Raw genomic sequence first — 10,945 nt, 5'->3', positions numbered from 1 at the left:
TAATCCCATGCATTTCTTCTTCTTTCCTTCAAAGACTTTCTCTTCCAGGACCTGCCAGCATCAATTATTCCACCTGATCTTCACTGCTTGCTTGTGGATAGTCAAGCCCAGGGCCCCAAGTCTCCTATCTTTGCTTCAGAGGCCTCACTGGTCCTCCCTTCCCTTTTGCCCTTTGCTCTAATAGAAGTTCCTGCCTCCACAAAAATCCAGCTTGGAGCCAACCTGGGCTACCATGGAGAATAAAATTTCTAATGGGGTGGGGGTTGGAATGGACAAAGGCAGCAGTCCCGCAGGGCCCCAGCCTCTCGACCACCTTGGAGGGACTCAATTTAGGGCACACCGAGCCCGAGAAAGGTCAAGGCCAAAGTGGGCAAATGGGGAGTTACTCCTGGCCTAGATCCATGGCAGGCTCCTCTCCTTCCAGTCAGGTTCCTTCCAGGCAGTTCTAAGGCGCAGTCTAAAGTATGCCTTTATACAGGGCTCCTCTGTGGGGTCCATCTCCACCGCGCAGGCTCCTGAGGCTCCCGAGGCTCCCCTCTGTTCTCAAATGGTCTTCCACTGAGACAACATCAGGGACCACCCTTGCCCTCCGGTAGTCAGACAGACGGTCTCTCTGCGGGGACAGTGCCTCCACACTGCGCCTCCCCATGGCAGCAAATGCAGAGAGAGCCCTGGGAGTCTCCATTCACACAGGGGTCCTCCTTGGGGGCGGCTCCCCGCACCGCCTCCGGGGCTCTCCCAAGGGGCAGAGGCAGGGACACTCGGGGTTTATCCACTTACTCAAGGACTCCCTTCGGGGCGGCTCCCACACAACACCTGAGTCCCCACAGGGTTGTCCGAGGCCCGCAGACCCGTCCCTTAGGGTGCCTGCCGGTCCCCGCCGCCCCCGCCCCCGCTTACCGGGACCGTCAGGGTGCGGGACGCGGGTCCGGGACTGGCGGACTCTACACCGCGAACCCCGCGCCGCCCATGGCCTCTCGGGAGCCGGCGTGCTGGGGCCAAGCGCCGGGAGCAGGCGGCGCGGGCGGAGCAGCAGGCTGAGGCGGCAGCGGCTGCGACGCGCGTGCCCCAAGCACACCCACCCTCCCCACCCCCCGCCCCGCGCGACTGCGGCGCGTGCGCCCGCGCGAGACGACCTCCGCGGGCGGGTGGGCCAGCGCCCCGCCCCGCCCTCTGGGCTCAGCTGGCGACCTCGCGTGGGACTGAGGCGCGGAGGAAGCGCAGGAGGGCGGCGGCCGGCTCCGACGACCGGTGGGTCCGGGGAGCAGTGGGCGGCCCCGACCAGCGCCCGGCTCTGTGGCGCCGGGTCTTCTCGGCGGTCGGGCAGCCAGCGGCAAGGTCAGTGCCGGCCCGGAGGAGGCGTCCCGAGAGGGGACTCCGCGGCGGCTCGAGGCTCTCGTCGCCCGCCCGCCCGCCAAGGCGAAGCGTCCTGCCACCCGCACCTGCCTGGGGAGGTGAGAATGACTCATCTAAGCGGCCTAGGCTGGAGCCCTTCCCTTTCTCACCAAACCCAGGTGCCCCGTCAAGGCCTCCGGGTCAACGACCCGCGCGTTAGGGGACTCACCTTTGCGGTACCCCACTGCGGAGTGTTCAAATGGGCCCTCACAAAGTGCTCTGCTGGCCCAGCTGCTCCTGTGCGCTCTTTTCTGAGGTTATTGGTCGTCCATCTCCAGCAGCCACTCTTTGCTGGGGCAGCAAACTACGTCAACATTCCTCAAACTACCCCGTTAGCGGTTCTGAGGGCTGTTCTGACATTACACCGTAACTAGATGGCTTTGAAGAAAGTGAGGGTAACAAAAAGAATGTCAGAAGTCGTGAAGTCCCTAACAGCTAATTATAAAGCAGTAACTGAAGAAATACAGATGATATGCTGAGGATTTTTATTTAAACTATTTTTAAATGTTTAATATTTTGTTTACATTTTTAATATACTTCCTGTTTACAGGTAAATTCAGAAATACAATTCAATTCATCCTGTGGGGGATACAAAGACAAACTTATTTTGTTTTTACCATCATGAAACTTAACAATATGGAATATAAAGTAAGTACAGTACTATATACAGCTATCCACCTTTAAACAAATGCCAAATACTAAACACTGTATATGTATTAAGTAATTTAAACTTTACAACATCACCATAAAGTATTGTATTTCATTGCTTAGATTATACAGATGCAGCGAGGCACAGACAGGTTAATCCGCCTGCTTAAGATCACATAGCTAATACATGGAATCTAGGTATTCTGACCCCAGATCCCATTCTCCTAACCATTTGTTTTGCTGCACTGCCTCCAGAACCACCTTGAGGATATGCATCATGCCACAAAAATATTTTTTCAAGGGCACTTATTATGTAAATAATACTGTTAAAAGATGTGTTATAAAATTCATGATCCTATGTGGGGTATAATGTTTTATTAATGAAGTTTGAGATAGTGGGTATAAAAGTGGTACTTACATATTTGCAGTTATATCAGTGCACATAAAGATTCTTGGTACTGTCTATATACCATCTCTTTCTGTGTTTATTTCATATTCACCATTGTTGGCAAGTTTTTTTTTTAATTTTTTTTAAAGATTTATTTATTTATTTATTTGACAGAGATCACAAGTAGGCAGAGAGGCAGGCAGAGAGAGGAAGGGAAGCAAGCTCCCTGCTGAGCAGAGAGCCAGATGTGGGGCTCCATCCCAGGACCCTGGGATCATGAACTGAGCCGAAGGCAGTGGCTTAAACCACTGAGACACCCAGGCACCCCTATTGTTGGCAAATTTTACATCTCACACGAGAAAACTGTAATGACAGTATTATTACTCACAAGACCATTACTTCTCAGAACCTGTGTGTCTTGAAATAAAGTAGGTCTTCTTGCCTCTTTAGTTTCCTAATACCATTTTTTTAATTCTAGTTGTATCATTACTTATGACACCACATCATCCATCTTGCCACCTGTGAATACTGGCTTCTAATGCTCTCCCAAAACTTAACAGAATCAAAAAGAATAAAATAGGAATAAATTCAACAAAAGAAATATAAAACTAATACTCTGAGAACTATGAAAAATTGTTGAAAAGAAATTAAAGATCTAAGTAAAGATTTTTTACATCCATGTTCATGAATCTGAAGACAACATTAAGATGACAGTATTCTCTAGATTGATGTATAGATTCAACACAATACCTATCAGAATCCCAGCTGACTTCTTTTTTAGAAATTGTCAAGCTGATTCTAAAATTCATATAGAATTACAAAGGATCTTGAATAGCTAAAATAATCCTGGAAATGAAGAATAAAGAAGGAGGACTCCCACTTCCTAATTTCAAAATTTGTTATAACGCAGTAGTCAGTGTGTTACTGTGTAAACAAGGATAGACATTTGTATCAATGAGACAAAATTGGGAGTCCAGAAATAAACCCATACATCTATGGCCAACTGATTTTCAACAAGAGTGCCAAAACTATTCAGTGAGATAAGGATAGTTTCTTCAACAGATGGTGTGGGACAACTGGATATCCACATGCAAAACAATGAAGTTACCTTATACCATATACAAAAATTAACTCAAAATCATCAAAGACCTAAACATAAGAGCTAAATTATAAAACTCTTAGAAGAAAACAAGGGGAAAATCTTCATGACACTAGACTTAGTAAAGATTTCTTGGATAAGACACCAAAGACACAGGCAACAAAAGGAAAAACAGGTAACTGGACTTCACCAAAATCAAAAACTTCTGTGCATCAAGGTACACTATCAACATTGTGAAAATACAGCCCATGGGATGGGATAAAAGTATTTATAATCATATATTTAATAATTTGCATCTAGAATATGTAACTTAATAGCAAAAAGATAATCATATTCTAAACGGGCAATGGATCTGAAAGACGTTTCTTCAAAGATATACATATAGCCAGAAAATACATGAAATGACATTCAATATCATTAATCATGAAAGGAATGCAAATCAATAACACTATGAGATGTCACTTCATACCCGCTAGAATGGCTTAAATCAAAAAGTCAGATAACAACAAGTGTTAGCAAAGATTGGAGAAATGAAATCTTCCTACACTGCTGATGATAACATAAAGTGGTGCAGCCACTTTGGAACACAGTCTGGCAGTTCCTCAAATTATTAAACATAGCATTACCATATGACCCAATAATTCTACTCTTAGGTATATTTTCAAGATTAATGAAACCTATCCACACAGTAACTTGCACATAAATATATATAGCAGCACTATTTATAATAACCAAAAGGTGGAAATAACACAAATATTCACCAATGGATATCTGGATAAGTAAAATGTGATATCTCTAAAGGAATAGTATCCAGCCATAAAAAATGAAGTGCTGAGGGGCACCTGGGTGGCTCAGTCAGTTCAAGCGTCTGACTTCAGCTCAGATCATGATTTCAGGATCGTGAGATCCAGCCCCATGACAGTCTCTTTGCTCAGCGGGGAGTCTGCTTGTCCCTCTGCCCCTCCCCTCTCATGCTCTCTCTCTCAAAGAAATAAATAAAATCTTTTAAAAAAATAATGGTAGGTGAAAGAAGCCAATCACAAAAGATAACACACTCTATGATTCCATTTATATGAAAGTCCAGAACAGGGAAATCTACAGAGAAAGTAGATTAGTGGTTGCTTAGGATGGAAGGTTGGGGAGGACATAGGATTGATAGCTAAAAGGTATGATGTTTCTTTTTTAAGTGATTAAAATGTTTGAAAAATATATTAATGGTTGTACATATCTGTGAATATACCAAAAATTGAATTACATACTATAAGTGGATGAATTTGGTATGTATGGTATGATATGTGAATTAAATCTCAATAAAACTTTTTTTTGAAGTGCATGCATTCAGGAATAGAGAGATCTATGTTCAGATCCTGAAAGTGTAATTAGTAGATATCTGTCCTTGGAATAGGTCTTAATATCTTAATATCTCTGAGTCTATGAAATGGAGATTAAAATAATGTATATCAGACACTTAGCATGCCTAGAATAAAGTATATATCTAGTAAGTGTCAGCTACTATATTGCCCAGTCTTGCAAAACTGTTCAGTTCTGGAATCCCAATTTTGCAAACATTGCTATGCCATTTGTAGAATACTCCCTTTAAGCCTACAGCCCTGAGGACATAGTAAGAATGGTATATAGGAAGTTTGTATGTTGCGTATGATGATGTGTTAGCTTAGAAATGTATACTTTCTTATTTTGCCATTGACTCACTGCTTTTAATTGAAATCACCTCAAACTTACTCATCAAATCAATCCTCTCTTCAGATTAATGAGCTATCTTCCATTTGCAAATGACAGACATCTAATTCAAATAAATTTGAAGAAGAAAAATAAAGTTATTGGTTCATATAACAGGAAGTTGGGAAATCCAGGGGTGGAACTGAACTCACATACTCAAAAATTATCATTTCTTTCCCATCTTGGATCTTATTTCCAATCTTGGATCAATGACTCCTTTTATTGGCAGAGTCTTTAAACAAAGTATAGTCAGGCTCCTCTGAACTCTACTCAACCAAGCCCTGACTTTTGACCTTCTGTGTTATCTCTGCATTGTCCAATTTTAGCAAGAATCCTACTGAGTCAATTCAACCAGAATCCCCCATCCTTGATATCTGATCACACTCAATATCTGGTAGGGTTCATCTTCCACCATTCCTCAGGTGAGGTCGATCTCCATGGCCTAGCTTCAACAAGAATCCTGTTAGGCTGGCCACCTGGGTGGCTCAGTTGGTTAAGCAGCTGCCTTCAGCTCAGGTTATGATCCTGGAGTCCCTGGATCGAGTCCCTGCTCGGCAGGGAGTCTGCTTCTCCCTGGGACCCTCCCCCTTCTCATGCTCTCTCTCTCACTCTCTCAAATAAACAAAATCTAAAAAAAAAAAAAAAGGATCTTGTTAGGTTGTTTTTCTAGACTCCTCCCTTAGTTTTGATGTTTCCTTTTAACTTTCCATCTACTGACCACCCTCTCTACTCCTTGACTATACAGTCCCACTTTTCCTTGTTATATTTGGGGTCGAGCCCAATCTTTCTCTTCTACTGCAAAACCCATTGTAGTGGTCCCTATATCTATTGTGATAGTCACCTGAGTAAAGTCTGCCTTATTATTCTTTAACAAGTATCACTAATAATTTTTCTCTTTAACATCACACCTACTGAGCCATACTGGGACAGTAGGATCATAGCTGCAAGCAGTTTCAGGATTATGTCATTCCAGTTTAGCAGGCCCAGAGGGAAGAGAAAACATCTTTCTCAGCATCTCTATTTTAAAAAATCTAAGGGATACTTGGGTGGTTGGTTAAGCATCAGACTCTTGGTTTCAGCTCAGGTTGTGATCTCGTGGGTCTATGATTAGCGGACAGTCTGCTTGAAGATTCTCTCCCTCTGTCCCTGCCCCTACTTGTTCTCTCTTTCTCTTTCTCTCAAATAAATACATTAAATCTTTCAAAAAATCTAAGAGATTTCTCAGAGCAGCTTTGTGAAGGATGGATTTTCTAAACTTAAGAGAATGCATATTAATACCACATATTATGTATTATGTTCCTCTCCAGCATTAAATGTGTATTTTGCTTTAGTACCTAAAAGGATATACAAGGAGCCAATCTTTATTGACCAAGGAAGAGCATAAATGGTGCCTATTTCAACTGAAAATGGCATGCTAGTCATCTCTTCCATAAAGATTTTCTTGAGGAAGGCTCTTAGAACATTAGTCTGATGAATTGTTGGACCAGGCTTGATACACCCAGTAGAATAATGGAACCATTCAGGTTGCATGCTACCAAGCTGCTGAATTTCAAAGGAAATAGATCCTGGCCTTCTCTTCAGCCTCTGTCTTTATACTCCATACCTTACCCTTTTCCTTTTTTCTTTTCCTTTTTCTTTAATTTAAGTTTTGTTAGTCAATATACAGTGCAATATTGGTTTCTGGAGTAGAATTCAGTGATTCATAACTTACATACCATACCCAGTGCTCATCACAAGTACCTTCTTTAATACCCATCACCCATCTACTTCCCTCCATCTCCTATTGCTTTTTTTCTTTTCTTTTTTTTTTTTTGGTTGTTTTTTAAATTTTTAAATTTTTTATTTCTTTTCAGCGTAACAGTATTCATTGTTTTTGCACCGCACCTGGTGCTCCATGCAATCCGTGCTCTCTCTATTGCTTTTTTCTGACCTAACTCTGGCCTCTTGACAGATTCAGAACATGCTGGGTCCAGGATTCTGGTGGTCTACTGCTTTTAAAATTTTTAATTTTAATAGACTTCATTTTTAAAAATTTATTTATTTATTTACTTGTCAGAGAGAGAGAGAGCAAGTGCACATGAGCATGAGCAGGGGGAGGGGCAGAAGGAGAGACAGGCTCTTGCTGAGCTGGGAGGCCCATGCAGGACTCGATCCCAGGACTCTGGGATCATGACCCGAGCTGAAGGCAGACGCTTAACTGACTGAACCACCCAGGCATCCCCAGACTTTATTTTTTAAAGCCATTTTGGTTCACAGAAAATTGAGTGGAAGATAGAGAGATTTCCCATAGACCCCTGGTCCCCCCAACACACACAGCCACCTCCATTATCAATATCCCCTCATCACAGTGGTACATTTGTTAACAACTGATGAGCCTACATCAGGTCATCGTCAGAGTCCATAGTCTACATAAAGTCTTGGTGTTGTACATTATATGGGTTTGGGCAAATGTATAATGATGTGTATATATCACTATAGTGTCATGCAGAATATTTTCACTGCCCTAAAAATCCTCTGTGTTCTGCCTATTGATTCCTCCCTTCCCCCAACCCCTGACCTGACAACCACTGATCTTTTTACTGTCTCCATAGTTTTAACCTTTTCTGGAATGTCATATAATTAGAATCATGTAGTATGTAACCTGTTCAGATTGGTTTCTTTCACTCAGTGAATACACATTTGTGTTTCTTCCATATATTTTCCTTTCGGAATTTAGTAAGTTATAGCTTCCCCACTAAAAAGTTAGAGTTTTGTTTTGTCAGTATTTTTAAACTCTATTTTAATTCCAATATAAATAATATACAATATTATATTTGTTTCAGGTGTACAATGTAGTGATTAAACAGTTCCAGACTTCACCCAGTGCTCATCACGACAAGTACACTCCTTAATCCCCATCACCTATTTCACCTATCCCTCCAGTCCCACCCCCTCTGGTAACCAACATTTTGTTTTCTATAGATAAAAGTCTGTATATTGGTTTGTCTCCCTCTCTTTTGATCCTTTGTTGATTTTTTTAAATTTTATTTTCTCAGTGTTCCAAGATTCGTTGTCCATACACCACATAAGTGCTCCATGCAATACATGCCCCCCTTATTACCCACAACCAGGCTTACCTGGTCACCCCCACCTGCCTCCCCTCCAAAACCCTGTTTGTTTCTCAGAGTCCACAGTCTCTCATGGTTTACCTCCCCCTCCAATTTCCCCCAATTCACTTTTCCTTTCCTTCTCCTAATGTCCTTCATGTTATTCTTTTTTTTTAAGATTTTATTTATTTGACAGAGAGATCACAAGTAGGCAGAGAGACAGGCAGAGAGAGAGAGAGGGGGAAGCAGGCTCCCCGCTGAGCAGACAGCCCGATTCGGGGCTCGATCCCAGGACCCTGAGATCATGACCTGAGCTGAAGGCAGAGGCCTAACCCACTGAGCCACCCAGGGGCCCCCTCCATGTTATTCTTTATGCTCCACAAGTAAGTGAAACCATACGATAATTTACTTTCTCTGCTTGACTTATTTCACTCAGCATAATCTCCTCCAGACCCGTTCATGTTGATACAAAGTTGGGTATTCATCCTTTCTGATGGAGGCGTAATATTCCACTGTATATATAGACCATATCTTCTTTATCCATTTGTCTGTTGAAGGGCATCTTGGCTCTCTCCACAGTTTGGTGATTGTAGCCATTGCTGCTATGAACATTGGGGTATAGATGGCTCTTCTTTGCACTGCATCTGTATCTTTGGACTCAATATCTCTTGGTTTATCAAAAAGGTATTCATCTGGGATATGTTCTAAAGGATTTGTTCCTTACTCCAGTTTTCCTTAGGGTATTTTTTTTTATTTTTTTTAAAAGATTTTATTTATTTACTTCACAGACAGAGATCACAAGTAGGAAGAGAGGCAGGCAGAGAGAGAGGAGGGGAAGCAGGCTCCCCACTGAGCAGAGAGCCCGATTTGGGGCTCGATCCCAGGACCCTGGGATCATGACCTGAGCTGAAGGCAGAAGCTTTAACCCACTGAGCCACCCAGGCGCCCCTCCTTAGGGTATTTTTGACAGGGAATCTTTAAAAGACCCCAAATTCCTCTTTTGTAACCCAGTTTATGCTTGGAAAATAGATCATATTTTTAGATGGTTCACTGCTTGGGCATGGGATATGCATACCCCTTGAGGTACAGTGTGAGAGGTGTGAGAGTGAGGCAAGTCAGTGAGAGGACAGGATTTATTCATGTTGAATCAGGGGCCTGTCAGAATTCTGACGGCAGGTAATCTGAAGACCATCTGAGAAGGCCATTTGAGAAGAAGGGCTTTTAGATGAAGTTAATAAAGGTCAAAGTAAAACACAAAAGCTGACTTGTTCTCAAGACAGTGAGTTTATTTTGAGGCAAAGTTTGAGGTTTTGTAGTAGTAATCAAATCAAACAGAAAGGCCACAGAGTCAGCCTCCTTAACATTTAATGTTATTATTGATATGGTCAGATTTATGTCTGCCATTTTGATTTTTGTTTTCTATACATCTCATGTCTTTTTTTTCTTTTCCTCCTTATTGCCTTCTTTTATATTAAGTGAATATATTATAGTGTATCCCTTAATGATTTCTTATAATGACCATACTAGGTAATAAAGTTTTTTACATATGCTTGTTTCCTCAAGACAAATTTCTAGAAGTCAAATTACTGAGTCAAGAAAAAATGGCACATTCTTTTTTTTTTTTTAATTTATTTGACAGAGATCACAAATAGACAGAGAGGCAGGCAGAGAGAAAGAGGGAGAAGCAGGTTCCCGGCTGAGCAGAGAGTCTGATGCGGGGCTCGATCCCAGGAACCCAAGATCATGACCTGAGCCGAAGGCAAAGGCTTAACCCACTGAGCCACCCAGGCACTCCAAAATGGCACATTCTTAAGCCTTTGATATCTAGAGCCAGATTTCTCTCCAGAACAGTTGCTGCAGTTTACATTCCCATCAGCAAATCTTTTATGTATTGTTGACTGATCCTAGGTATCATTCTCTTGGAGAGTTTTAACTTAATTCATTATAACTGGCTCTTATATAGGTAGTGAAATTTGAGCTGAAATCTAGTAAATTAAGGTTAATTTAATGTTCAGATTGGAGATCAGCTAAGAAATGAGCATTCTTGTATTTAACACCTGGGGTTATTTAATGGTGATTAATTTCCATAATAACATCTTGATACTGGAAGAAGTATTAAAGTATCCATAATAAAGTTGATATAAACATTTTTATCTCAAATCCTAGCATGTCTTAGCCAATCTCAGAATGAGAATGAGAACAAGGCCATGTTGATCTGTTTGACTACAGCCTCAGCCAAACTTAACATTGGAGAGATGTAGCACAAATGCATGCTTGCTTGCTTGCCTTTTTAAAAATTTTTATTTATTTATTTGACAGAGAGAGAGAGCAAAAGAGGGAACACAAGCAGGAGGAGTGGGAGAGGCGAGCAGGGAGCATGACGTGGAGCTCAATCCCTGGTCCCCAGACCCCAGACCCTGGGATCATGACCTGAGCCAAAGGCAGACACTTTTTTTTTTTTAAGATTTTATTTATTTATTTGACAGATAGAGATCACAGGTAGGCAGAGAGGGGGCGGCGGCGGGGGGGGGGGGTAGGAAGCAGGCTCCCGAGGCAGGGCTCAATCCCAGGACCCTGGGATCATGACCCGAG

General features: G+C 42.3%; 1 long non-coding RNA gene across 1 annotated transcript; it reads left to right on the top strand.

Moving 5' to 3' along the window:
- Positions 1–1,169: 1,169 nt before the first annotated feature.
- LOC116869350 lies at positions 1,170–8,143 on the top strand. Its single transcript, XR_004383027.1, has 3 exons — positions 1,170–1,454; positions 1,946–2,043; positions 8,090–8,143. It is a non-coding gene; the product is annotated as an uncharacterized LOC116869350 (long non-coding RNA).
- The last annotated feature ends 2,802 nt before the right edge of the window (positions 8,144–10,945 follow it).

This window comes from Lontra canadensis, unplaced genomic scaffold (genome assembly GCF_010015895.1).
Source record: "Lontra canadensis isolate GAN:19392208 unplaced genomic scaffold, GSC_riverotter_1.0 scaffold19, whole genome shotgun sequence".
Classification (NCBI taxonomy): domain Eukaryota; kingdom Metazoa; phylum Chordata; class Mammalia; order Carnivora; family Mustelidae; genus Lontra; species Lontra canadensis.
Note: the sequence above shows the minus strand (reverse complement) of the source record. Positions and strands in the feature narration are given on the sequence as shown.